Here is a 14,561-nt window from a genome sequence, read left to right as displayed (position 1 = left end):
AATTAAAAACACACTCCTCGGTTTTTATGCCTCCAATATGGAGTCTACTGACTCACTACTTGGTGATCAAGATACCAACAATGTGAAGATCATATGCAAATTTCAGTAGAACAGAAGATTAGATTCCATGTTTCTTTTTTTCTGTCATTCTACAGATATGCAGTAGAGAGCATCCTAAAGTGTTGCATCACTGTATGGTATGGAACTTGCACTGCAGCAGACAGAATGGCTCTCAAACGGGTAGTCAAAACTACCCAACGCATCACGGGCACCAGCCTACCCACCATCAAGGACATACAGTTGCAAGAAAAAGTTTTTGAACCCTTTGAACCTGGTTTTCTCCATTAATTACTCATAAAATGTGGTCTGATCTTCATCTAAATCACAATAATACAGAAGCACAATCTGCCTAAACTACACAATTTAAACAATCACAATCTAGGTTCAAAAAAGTACGTGAACCTCTGGGGTAATGCCTTCTACAAAAGCTATTTGGAGTCCAGAGCTATTTTGAGATTGGAGATGTGGGTTGTAGAGCTGCCCTGCCCTATAAACACACACACACACACACATACACAGTCAGGTCACTGACAAAGCCTGCTCTTCTCAAGATAGATTTGTCTATGGGCACCATGCCTTGATCAAAATAACTTTCAGAGGACTTTAGAAGAATTGTAGAGATGTACGAAGCTGGAAAAGGCTACAACAGCGTTTCTGAAGACCCGAGTGTTCCTAAGTCCACAGAAAGAAAAGTTGTCTACAAATGGAGGAAATTCAGTAGTTGCTACTCTCCCTAGGAGTGGGTGTCCTGCAAAGATCACACCAAGAGCACAACATACATTGCTGAATGAGGTAAAAAAGAACCCAAGGGTTAAAGTAAAAGACCTGCAGAAATCTCTAGAACTTGCTAATGTCTGTTCATATGTCCACTATAAGAAAAACGCTGAACAAGAATGGTGTTCATGGAAGGACACCATGGAGGAAACTACTGCTCAGAAAAAAAATGCTGCGTGTCTCAAGTGTGCAAAAGACCACCTGGATGTTCCACAACGCTTCTGAGACAATATTCTGTGGACAGATGAACAAAAGTTGAACTTTTTGGCAGAAATGCATACCACTATGTTTGGAGGGAAAAGGGCACTGCACACCAAAACCAAAACTCATCCCATGTGAAACATGGTGGAAGGAGCATCATGATTTGGGCTGATTTGCTGCCTCAGGACCTGGACAGCTTGCAACTGTTGATGGAACAATGAATTTAAAATTGCATGAAGACATTTTACAGGAGAATGTTAGGATAGTGGTCCATGACCTGAAGCTTAATAGAAGCTGGATGATGCAACAAGAGGATATCAACAACAAAATGGTTTAAAAGAAGAAAATTTGTGTTTTGGAATGGCCAAGTCAGAGTCCAGACCTTATTAAATGCTGTGGCATGACCTAGAGAGGGCTGTTCATGCAAGATATCCCAGAAATATCAATGAACTGAAACAGTTTTGTATGGAGGAACGGCCTAAAATTCTCCTTGCCATTGTGCAAGTCTGATCAGCAACTATAGGAAACATTTGGTGGAAGTTATTGCTGCTAAAGGAGATTCTATCAGTTATTAAATAAAAGGGTTCACAACTTTTTCCAGCCTGGACTGTGAATGATTAAACAATGTGCTCAATAAAGACATGAAAAGTACAATTGCTTGTGTGTTGTTAATTGCGTTTGTCTATTATTGTGACTTAGATGAAGACCAGACCACATTTTATGAGTAATTAATGCAGAAAACCAAGTAATTGCAAAGGGTTCACATATTTTTCTTGCAACTGTATATACAGAAAGGTGCTGGAAAAAGGCCAGTAACACTGTGAAGGATCCCACGCACCTGCTCATGGGCCGTTGTCCCACTTTCATCAGGGAGGTGGCTATATAACATCTATGCCAGGACCACCAGATTCAAAAACAGTTACTTTCACCAAGCAGTAAGGCAGATTGATAAACGCTTTGACCCATTAACCCACCCCACTACTACTATTTCATTTTCTGTCAGTCACCATATGCACAGACACTCCTGCTTCTCACTTCACTTTATGGATAGATCTATTTAAATTTATTGTATTTTTAAAAATTGTGTTCTTTATCTTTTTGTTTTTCTTTGTATTGCATCGGATTCGGAGCAACAATTATTTTATTCTCCTTTACACTGTGTACTGGAAATGACATTAAACAATCTTAAATATTTAAGTTCTTTAGTAAAAACGCAGCAGCTTTCATTGTCTTTGTTGTTCAAAGTATTATCAAACAGCTGGATGTTAATTATCCAGTATAAGCATTTGTTTCTTTCAATGGATCTTAGATATGGAATTCAGGTGGCACAGTAGCATAGTAGTTAGCACAACGCTTCACAGTGCCAGCTTTAAGATTGGTGTTCGTTTCCTGCCACTGTCTGCAAGGAATGTGTACGTTCTCCCCTTGACCGTGTGGATGCTCCGGTTTCGTCCCACATTCCAACAACGCACAGTTAGGGTTAATGAGATATGGGCACGTTGATGCTGGGGGGGTGGCGACACTTGTGGACTACCTAGCACAATCTTTGCTGATTTGATTTGATGCAAACACTACATTTCACTTTATCTTTCGATGTACATGTGACAAATAAAGCTAATCTTTATCTCTCTTCAATCTTTAGATATTAGTTTTCTGGATTGGACTGGTAGAGGTAGACCAATGAACTTGTGTCACACCTGGTCATATAACTTTGTTGGATACCCAGCATTTAAGATAATTTCACCCACCTTCACCATCATCTTGCTCTAAAGCAACGTATGGTATTAACACAGACACGAGGAAATCTGCAGATGCTGGAAATTCAAGCAACACACAAAAAATGCTAGTGAATGCAGCAGGCCAGGCAGCATTAATTGGAAGGTACAGTCAATGTTTCCGGCCCCTCCCCCCCACATTCAAATCTCTTACTATCTCTTCTTTCAGTTAGTCCTGACGAAGGGTCACGGCCTGAAACGTCGACTGTACCTCTTCCAATAGATGCTGCCTGGCCTGCTGCATTCACCAGCATTTTTTGTGTGTGTTGTATGGTATTAACATTAAGTTTTGACACAAGAAACTACTAATGCTGGAACCTGGAGCAAAAGAAACTGTTGGAGGAATGCACCTGGTCAGGCAGTATCTGTGGAGGCAAATAGATGGTTGATGTTTCAGATCAAGACTGAGCTGCTTTGATAGTCTACCAAAGCTAAACATTGAAACTTATCTAGTCTGACAAGCATACTGCTCAGTTTGTCTGAACAACCAACTGCAATGCTAAGCTAACCATGACTGTTAAGTGAGGTACTAAACCTTGGTGGGCCTTCTGAGTGCTGGAAAAAACTTCTTGTGAATCATTCAAGTTCTTTCACTAGACAGTAACAAGCACACTGACATTAATGAGAGAAAGATAATTGCTGCCTACACAAGTGTGTAGTCCAGCACAAAAAGCTCCAGATGTAATGGACATCTGATTTTTCTCCCCCCCCACTCCCCCTAGAAGTCTACCCAGTAGCCTTTTTATGTATGTATAGGTAAATAAGGATTCCTCTTTTCAAAGGCTCAGAACTCTCCAGGGCACACAGCTTTCTGGTTTATTTAGCAAGAAGTGCTTCATAAAGAATCATCAGATTTGTGGAGCGAGAATCATACCGTCAACCGTATTCATATTAGCTGTTTCTAACTATGACCATTTTTGGATGTCTGTTCACACCAAAAATTCTCAGCTACCTTCAACTATAAATCTTACGTCTGTGACCTCCAATCAGTAGGTAATTAAGGAACCTAACTGGTTCTTCATAATTTTACAGATTATTATATCTCTTCTCCTGAAAATATTACAAATCCAATCTATCCAATCCCTTCTTCTTAGCCAAGACTGTTTGTTCTTTACACTCCTCTCAAGAATCACCTCTTAAGGGTCAGAGCCATCTCTATTTCCTGAGGAGACTGAGGTCCTTTAGCATCTGTCGGACGATGCCGAGGATGTTCTATGAGTCTGTGGTGGCCACTGCGATCATGTTTGCTGTTGTGTGCTATGGCAGCAGGCTGAGGGTAGCAGACACCAACAGAATCAACAAACTCATTCATAAGGCCAGTGATGTTGTGGGGATGGAACTGGACCCTCTGACGGTGGTGTCTGAAAAGAGGATGCTGTCCAAGTTGCATGCCATCTTGGACAACGTCTCCCATCCACTACATAATGGACTGGTTGGGCACAGGAGTACATTCAGCCAGAGACTCATTCCACCAAGATGCAAAACAGAGCGTCATAGGAAATCAGTCCTGCCTATGACCATCAAACTTTACAACTCCTCCCTTGGAGGGTCAGACAACCTGAGCCAATAGGCTGGTCCTGGACTTATTTCCTGGCATAATTTACATATTACTATTTAATTATTTATGGTTTTATCACTATTTAATTACTTAAGGTGCAACTGTAACGAAAACCAATTTCCCTCGGGATCAATAAAGTATGACTATGACTAACTACTTCAGTGGCAACACAATTTTGCTCCTCCATGGTGACCAGAAGTGTACAAAGTAGAAACATAGAAAGAAACATAAAAAAAAACATACAGCACAATACAGGTCCTTTGGCCCATAAAGCTGTGCCGAACATGTTCCTGACTTAGAACTACCTAGGCTTTACCCATAGCCCTCTATTTTTCTAAGCTCCATGTAGCCATCCAGGAGTCTTTTAAAAGCCCCTATCAGTTCTGCCTCCACCACCGCCGCCAGCAACCCATTCCAAGCACTCACCACTCTCTACATAAAAAACTTACCCCTGACATCTCCTCTGTACCTACTTCCAAGTACTCCAGGTTGTAGCAATTGTTTTCTGCAGTCTTGGCGTAAACTTGCTACACTTATGTTCTGCGTCTTAACCAATAAAAACAAGTAGCTCAAAGGTGTTCTTTACCAATTTATTATATTCAAAACTTCTATCTTCATGGAATTCTGAAATACATCCCAAGATACCACTCTTCCTCTACATTTCTAAATCTTTTCATTTTGTATTTCACTGCCTTTTTACCTTCCCAAATCATTACTTCACATATCGCTGATCGTGTTAATTCTATTTACCATTTTTCTGTTGATCTGAACAATCTATTGATGTCTCTTGCAGTCAAAGTTTTTTTTGCTTATTTGCAATCACATACTCAATTTTGGTATCTGCAAACTTCTAAGAGATGACTATTACATAAATCATTGATAAATCAAAAACAAATAACCAGAAGTGGAAACAGCTCATCTTGAAACATATTTAATATTCGAGTTGGATTGCATCCTCAAACGATATCTATGCCTATTTTCCCTATTGGATTCTCACTTTTGAGTACTAAGGTATTTAATAATTCGATAAAATTAGAAATGACAGATAAGTTCAGAGCTAAACTAAACATTAAACTAAAATAACATTTTATTAGAACAATAAACACTCAGTGGCCACTTTATTTGGTGCACCTATACAACTGCTTGCTATTGCAATATGGAATCAGCCAATCATGTGGCAGCAACTCAATGTAGAAAAAAATGTAGACAAGATCAAGAGCTGCAATTGTTCAGACCAAATATCAGAATGGGGAACAAATGTGATCTAAGTGACTCTGACCATGGTATGGTTGTTGGTGCCAAACAGGATGGTTTGAGTTTCTCAGAAAATGCTAATCCCCTGGGAATCTCACACACACAAGTCTCTAGAGTTTACAGAAAATGGTGCAAAAAACACCTCATTAATGAGAGAGGTCAGAGGAGAATGGCTAGACTGGTTCAAGCTGACAGGAAGGTAACAGTAACTCAAAAGAAAAACATGTTACAACAGTGGTGCGCAGAAGAGCATCTCTGAATGCACAACGTGTCGAATCTCAAAGTGGATAGGTTGCAGCAGCAGAAGACCAGAAACATACAATCAATGACCACTTTATGAGGTACAGGAGGTATCAAATACTGTGGTACAGTGGCCACTAAGCATATTCATGAGCTGAGAAACTGACAAGTTATCCTATTGGAAGATATTCCGTCAGTATTGTTACTTACTCATTTTACATCTGTGTTCAGCTTTGCATTGCAAGTGATGTAGCACATCACTCCAAATCACCAAGTGAGACAGTGTTAGAAGCAAATTGAGAAAACCATAAGCTGATGTATTTGTATTAAATATTTGGCTAAGGTGGTAAAGACGGCATATAGATAGCATGCTTGTCTTTATTGGCAGGTGTGTTAAACACAAGTGTAAGGAAGTCATGCTGTGGATATCTAAACTTTCCTAAGACCACATTTAGTGTATTGGATGTAATTCTGGTCACCCATATTAAGGACATGAAGAATGTGGAAAGGATACAGAAGAAATTTCTCCCGATACTGTTTGGATTAGAGGGTATAAGCTATAAGGAAAGGATGGACATACTTGGGTTGTTCTCCATAGAGTGCCAGTTCCTGAGGGGAGTCCTCAGAGGTTTTTAAAATTATGAGAGGTATAGATAGGGTAGAATCTTTCTTAAGGGTAGAAATATCAAATACCAGAGAACATGCTTTTAAGATTAGAGGGGACAAGTTTAAGGGTGACATGAAGGACAAGTCTTTTTAAAATGCAGGGAGTGATGGATGCTTGGAAAGGGTTATCAGGGATAGTAGAAGAAGCGGTCAGTTTGGTGGGATTAAGAAGGTTTTAGATAGACAGATAAATATATAGAGAATGGATAGATATGCATATTACACAGTGAGGACAATTAGTATAAATTGGCATCAAAATTAGCATACGGTAAATTGAATTACCTGCTCATTGCTGTACTGTTCTATGTTTAAAATTCGCTATGTTTCCTCTGGAAAATGATTTGACATTTCGGTGTAAGTTCTAGTCAAACTAATTCCTTAAGATTGTGCACATAACAAAGTACAGAAGATATTAGATGGCAACATACTGTAACTGTTATATTACTCTGACAGGTATTTCTAATTTAAAGATTGATATGAAAGAAATCCTGATTTCAAAATAAACTAAATATAGCATATCACAAACTAATCCTCAGGAATGTGCTTTGCCAAGGTTGGAACCTAAAACTCAAGCCTTGTTCACTGAAAGGTGATGATTCCGTTTGGCTTACTAGATCATATCAGAGGGCAATAAGATTGAATACAAGTCAGGTCAGTTAATCATAGCAGGTTTCCTTTCCTGAAGGACATTTGTAAATCAGTGATGGTTTAATAATTTTCATGGGTATTTAATTTAAATATTTGGAAATAAAATATTCAATCTCAGACAGCAATGACGGAACTTGAACTTGGGTTCTCTGCATTATTAATTTAGGTCTCAGAAATATTGCATATGACTGATATAGACAACTCTTTCATAGATACACACCTTTCATCCAGTCATCATGTTTCACCATGTTTACAGAAAGAAAAAAACAGAAATTAAGAGTAAAGGCAATGACCTGATGCACATCTCCAAGGATCATGAGCCTCAACAGAAAGGTTTTAAAAATAGCTCTTGGCACATTGGCTTTCATAGATCAATATAATGAGGGCAGAAGATGGGACATTATGTTGAAATTGTACAAGGTGTTAGTGAGGCCTAATTTTAAGTATTGTGTGCAGTTTTGGTTACCTACCTACAGGAAAGATGTAAATAACATTGGAAGAGTAGAGGGAAAATTTACAAGGATGTTACTGGGACTTGAGGCTCTGAATTATAGGGAGATTAAAAAGGTTAGGACTTTATTCCTTGTAATGTAGAATATTGAGAGATTTGATAGCGATATCCAAAATTATGACGGGTATGCATAGAGTAAATATAAGCAGGCTTTTTCCACTGAGGTTGGGTGTGACTGCAACTAGAGGTTACGGGTTAAGGATGACAGGGGAAATATTTAAAGGGAACATAAGAAAAAACTTTTTCACTCAGACGGTTGTGAGAGTGTGGAATGAGCTGCCAGTGCAAGTAGTGCATGTGAGCTCGATTTTAACGTTTAAAAGAAGTTTGGATAGGTAAATGGATGGGAGGGGTATGGAGGGCTATGGTCCAGGTGCAGGTCAACGGCAGTAGGTAATTTAAATGGTCTGGCACAGATTAGATGGGCCTACCTTTCTATCACTCTATAAATGGCATCGCTGCTTCTGTCAGCTTTATCAGTGCAACGTTTGGGGCATTTCTGCATCATGGCAAAACTTAAGATGAACAGTATCTTAAAAAATCAGTTTGAGTTAACATTAACCCATTATCAAATATGATCCCCTTAATCATATGCATTTCAGCTTTTGTACAATCCCATGAGCGTGGGCACGTGGCCAGGTGGTTAAGGCATTCAACTAGCGACCTGAAGGTCGTGAGTTCGAGCCCAGCCGAGGCTGCGTGTTGTGTCCTTGAGCAAGGCACTTAACCACACAGTGCTCTGCGACGACACTGGTGCCAAGCTATATTGGCCCTTGCCCTTCCCTTGGACAACGTTGGTGTCGCGGAGAGGAGAGACTTGCAGCATGGGCAACTGCTGGTCTTCTATACAACCTTGCCCAGGCCTGCGCCCTGGAGAGTGAAGACTTTCCAGGCGCAGATCCATGGTCTCCCAAGACTAACGGATGCTTGTAACAATCCCATAAACAAATTACTTCCATCTTGCTCTACTTATGCTTCTGTTGAGCATACAGTGTCAGTGGACACAAATTTTCAACAGTGATAATCTGGAGAACTGAGATTGAATGTAACCAGGTGAATCATGTAGACAATCAGGGAATTTAAGCATGGTGAGCTATGGGGAGAACAGAGATCCTGATTTCAGGAGACCAACAACTAAAAGAAGAATGATAAGAGTTCAGAAGCTGCTGTGTCAGGTACCAATAGTCTGGCAGGAATGCCTGTAGCACTACTACTGACCAAATCAAAGGTGGGGAAGAATCGGCTTATAGGAGGGAGATTGAAAATCTGGTTCAGTGGTGCCTCAACAACCTCTCATTGAACGTTAACAAAAGCTAATTATTGATTACAGGAAGCAAACGGAAGTGGAAGGGCTCAGTAGTTTTCAATTCCACGGTGTTAGCATTTAGAGAATTATGTCCTGGGACTCACACAAAAATGTAATCACAAAGAAGGCACGGCAGCACCTCTATTTTTTTTTTTAAAAAGAAGTTTGCATAGATCCAGCATGTCACCATAAAGTTTGACAAACTTCTGTAGATGCTCAGTAGAGAGTATCCTCACTATTGCATCATTAGAAACACCAATACCCAGGAAAGGAAAAGAGATAAAGATTAGCTTTCTTTGGCATATGTACATCAAAGCCCAGTAAAAAGCGTCATTTGTGACAGTGACCAACATAATCAGAGGATGTGCTGCGGCAGTCCGCAAGTGTCGTGATATTCCGGCATCTACATAGCATGCCCATGCTAATTCTTTTGCCTTTTGAAATGTGCGAGAAAACTGAAGCACCCGGCAGAACCCATGCTGCCACAGGGAGAACGTACAGACCCTTACTGACAGCAGCAGGAATTAAACCCTGACTGCTGACACTAGAATGCCGCACCATGAAAAGGCTACAGAAAATGGTGGATTCAGCCCGGCCCATCACAGGCAAAGCTCTTCCCACCACTGAGTACGTTTACATGGAGCACTACCACAAGAAAGCATCAACCTTCCTCTCGCTACTATCAGTGGGCAGGAGCTACAGAAGCCACACCACCAGGTTCAGGAAGTTATTAACTTTCAACTATCAGGCTTCTGATCTAGCATGGATAACTTCATTCACCATCACTCTGAACTAATTCTACAACCTACAGACTTATATTCTAGGACTCCTTGCAACTTGTGTGTGCAGTATTATTTTCATTTGTAGTTTGTCTTCTTTTGCCCATTGGTTGTTTATCAGTCGTCTGTTTATGTAGGTTTTTGCAAAATTCTAAAATTATATTTGTATTTTTCCTTTAAATTCCTGCAAGAATATGAATCTCAAGGTAGTATATAGTAACATATATACACTTTGATAGCAAAATTATTTTGAACTTCGAGATTTGGTATGTCACCAAAGACTTTTGCAAATTGCTATATATGGTGAGCATTCTGACTGGTTGCTTTCTCACAACTTGGGTATGGAGGCTCCAGTGCACAGGATCACAAAAAGCTGAACAGGGTTGTAGTTTAAGCTAGTCCATCACAGGCATCTTCAAGAGGCAGTAACGACCCATTAAGCATTAAGGACCCTAACTATATTGAATAGGCCCTCAATCAGCAAGGTGGTATAAGAGCCTGAAGACCTATATACTTAATGATTCAGAAACTTCTTCCTCTCCATCATTATATTTTTGAACAGCTCATTATTCCTTTTTTGTACTAATTATTTTGTAATCTATAGCAATTTTATGCTTCACATTGAACTGTTGCTATAAATGAACAAATTTCATGTCATGTATTATAAATAATAAATTAAATTCTATCCAAATAATTCCTGCAACATGCCAAAAGGAGATGCAATGCAACTTAAATGTGTCTAAAGTTATGTCAGTTGTTCCTTCGACTTTCAGTGAAAGCTTGATCTGCACTATGGAATTGGAACTGTTGTTCATTAATGAGTCTTTGTAGGTCCTGGCCTGCACATTGTAAAATCTAAACACTTGCCCTTTTATACAGGTTTTTGGTTGTATTAGACATTCATTTTAGAGCCTTGTTGATTTACTTTCAATTTCTTTACTGTAGTGGTGTTGACATTCTCAGCACCACTACAAAAAAAAAATCAGGTGGTCAGAATGAGTCATAAAATGCTTCAGCTCCGAAAGAGGCCATTTGTACCTGTGCCAACTATCCAACTCCCCAGAGCTTTGTGCATTTCACAATGGATTCCCCTTTTGAAAGTTAATGTTGAATCTATCTTCATCATCTTTTGACAGTAAGCCCCAGACTGTCATAACTATCTGAAGAAAGAAACTAGCAATATTAATGAAATTGTATTTTCAGAGAAAATACACCAAAAGGTTGTACAGTGGTACACTAGAGATGTGCCAACATGTTTTCAGTTACACAATCAATCCCAAAAAGTTATTTTGTTTTTGTATTTCTCCCCCCTCCCTCCATCCTGTTCCCAGTTCTACGTTAGTTTGATGAATGTGGAACCTAATCTGTGCAGTATTCTCAGAGGGCAATCTTGAAAGACCTATTATTAAATGTTTCCTGTAAAAACATTTTACTTTATAATATCATTTGACAATTTTTTGACAGTTATTCTTTATATTATCCCAGCTGTATTTTCATAGGACCAATTTTTCCCCACAAGGGCTCCAAGCTCTGCAAGTTCTCTACACTTCCACTCCAGGTTGTATACTTTTTCCCCTATGTTAGTAATAATAATTTATATACTCAGATAGGGATTGACCCATTTTCAGTATGCTGGATTGTCCTAGTTTTCTTTGTGAATATCAAAGATTCACTTTGTAGGTCCAAGTAAAACAAAAAATTAATTCTGTGTTCCCATAAATTAGTACCCATTGCCAGATACTGATATTAACAGATCTCAAATGCTCTGACCTAGTATTTATTTACATGAACAGAAGCAATCATTTGTTTTTACATATATGCTTAACATAGAAAATGTCCCAAGGTAATTCATTGACACATTATCAAACAAAATTTCCCATATAGGAAGTAAAATTGCAGGTGAACTGAAGTATTGTCCATGTTTTGTAATGCCTTAAATGCTGGGAAGATTAGGGACAGAATTTCTGAGTTTAGGGCCTTAATTTGCAAGCAAGGGAATGACTGGGAAACAAGCTCTGGCAAATACTCAATGAATGAAATACACCAGTGAGAAATGTTAGCAAGTGTAAGGGTAGGGCTTCATGGTTTAGAGCATATCTTAGATATTCAATCTCTAAATTTCATATGGTATGTATTTCTTAGTTCTTACATTAAATATGGACAGCAACATCCACTCCAACATACACACCGATTATAAGAATTACAGAATGCTTTCTCAATACAAATATTGACAGTATAAAGCTGAACTGTTTTTGAGCATTTCAATTTATCCATGTTAACAACTTGTACCCAATTTCCAATTGCTCACTATGTTCTAACCCACAAATGTTGTATTGCTGGAAAAAACCGGATTGCTTTTAAGTTCCTGAATGTGTATTAAAGTCTACAAACAATAATTGAGAGCAATATTTTATTAATAAAACTCCAATGCTATAATACATTTTGCTTTACAGAAATTTAACACTATTGTAAATATTATAAATATAAGTCAACAGTAACAGAGTCAGTTCTAATTAATGATAAACAATTACATATTGTTAAACACTTACATAGCAGTGCTGTGATAGGAATTTCAGTGTCTGGTAGTTAAATGACATTGTCTTAAGTCTACTTGTATGGTTAAAGATACTGAAATCTAAATTTGGCTGGTATTTTGGAAAAAAAAAAGCATTTTGAACTTTGTAATGCTAAAATAAAGTTCTGTCAGTCACACACTGCTAATGGTGGCGATAGAACTAACCTATGGCGAACAGTTCAGATTAATGTGCCATCTATATAATTCTTTTATATTATGTAATTAGTTTTAAATGTAAATATATTAAAAAATCAATCCTAATTAAGGGTACTACCAGAATTTACAAACTCTTTGAATTCTCATTTATACTTGTGTTCAACTTTCAAAATTAATAATGCCTGCCAATCACATGGATGGATCTGCTGTACAGAATTTTACAAATATTGTAGAGCTTTCACTGTTCTCTCTCCTGTGCCTATAATGTCACACAATTACTCAATGTTGGATACGATCTTTACTCAAATGTTTCATTGGAGAAGCAATTAATTTGGGATGTTGCTTTATGGCAAACTTTTACGCAATTCATTCCTCATATTTAGTTTCCTGTTCAGTGGCAGAACAATTGGAATGAGGAAGTCAGCAGCAATACCCACACTTGCTGATTCTCCAGCATATGGCACCACTTGGTTTTGTTACCATGTAGGTTACCAGCAAACATTTCCTCATTGGTAGCACACTGGACTTCTTTTAGGAGAAAATTCTCACTCCGTACAAAACATCTGATTATAAATGCACTGGAGGTGAATATTAAACCCAATTTATTGGTAACCAATTCACCGGAAAATTGTGCGACACTGTGCTCAAACCCATTTTTCTTAAAGTCTCATATCAAATGTTTTGCTAGTTGTATTAAGTAAAACTAACAGGAGAGAGATTAATCACAAAAATATTAAAAATGTTAAAATGTAACAATACTATCACAATTGCATCATGCATTGACCAACACCCTCCACTAATCAATGAGAAATAATTACCCTCTTCAGAAGATAAGAGTATTTCTATTTGATGCATAGTTTGGGACCAGATGATCACTTCTTTGAGAACTGGTAACTTTAGTGTTTTAGGAGTCAGAGTACCGAGGACAATAAGTAAAATAAAAACGGGGGGAGAATGAAGAACAAGAGCATAATTGACTAAGTTTTAAAATGACTCTCAAAGTTGTAAATATTACAAGATGGTGGTGTTAAGAAAAGCTCTGAAATCTACAAAACACAAGCATAATGAGCTACTTTTATGTAAACAATGCAGCAACTGAATTATTTTTATTCAGTTGCTTGCACTCTGTCGATAGCTACCAATAAACACAGTAAAACCTGAGAAGACGCTGTGCTAGATTTTTCACAAATATCCTGAAGAACAGTAGTGTGAAAATATTATGACACTTTGAATCATGATACCACAATTTTACTGGAATAGTTAAGTTATTTAGCAGCAAATGTTTAAACCCTGCTTGGAGCCTGAATGTCAACGACACAAAAATAAGGTGGCCCTCTTGATTCCTCATATCCCTGGCAAAAGAAATATGTAAAAAAATACTACTTGATGCATTCTAATTTCATTAGGCACTCATGTTTCACTAGAACTTTTCATAAACACTCAAATTAAAGATTAAGAATGCAAATGATAGGACACAACAGAACTAACACTTCTCATTTATGTCAGCAAAAGCAGCACAGCATACTAACTTGGACACGCTAACCTCAACAACAAATTAGAAATACTAAACGAAACAATGAATTACTACTAAAGATAATCATTAATTGAAGTTATTTCAATTATCTTTACTTCGAAATTGACCTTAATTTTCAACAGTGTGAAATTACTTTTTACTGTTAGGTTTAATACATTATTTGTTTAGTAAATTAAACCAATTAGTAAAGCTGCCCTGCTTATACAATTAGCTCCATCATTTTAGTGACTTTGTTTAAGACACAGGAGCAGAATTAGGCCATTTGATTCATTGAATCTACTTGCTATTCTATCATGGCTGATTTATTATCCCTCTCAAACCCATTCTCTTGCCTTTTCCCTGTAACCTCTGATACCCTTATTTATCAAGGACCCATCAATCTCCACTTTAAATATACCCGGTGACTTGGCCTGCAGAGCTGTCTGTAGCAATGAATTCCACATATTCACCATCCTCTGGTTAAAAAAATTCCTCCACATCTCGATTCTGTTCTGAAACTATGCCCTCAGGTCCTAGACTCCTTT

At 38.1% G+C, this 14,561-nt stretch overlaps 1 protein-coding gene across 3 annotated transcripts in view; it reads right to left on the bottom strand.

Moving 5' to 3' along the window:
• The window catches only part of tiam2a (TIAM Rac1 associated GEF 2a), a 232,047-nt gene that overhangs the window by 58,954 nt on the left and 158,532 nt on the right, over nt 1–14,561 (bottom strand). The gene's annotated exons all lie outside the window — the stretch shown is intronic.

Source organism: Mobula birostris, chromosome 8, assembly GCF_030028105.1.
Source record: "Mobula birostris isolate sMobBir1 chromosome 8, sMobBir1.hap1, whole genome shotgun sequence".
NCBI classification, from domain to species: domain Eukaryota; kingdom Metazoa; phylum Chordata; class Chondrichthyes; order Myliobatiformes; family Myliobatidae; genus Mobula; species Mobula birostris.
This window is presented reverse-complemented; position numbering and strand designations above follow the sequence as displayed.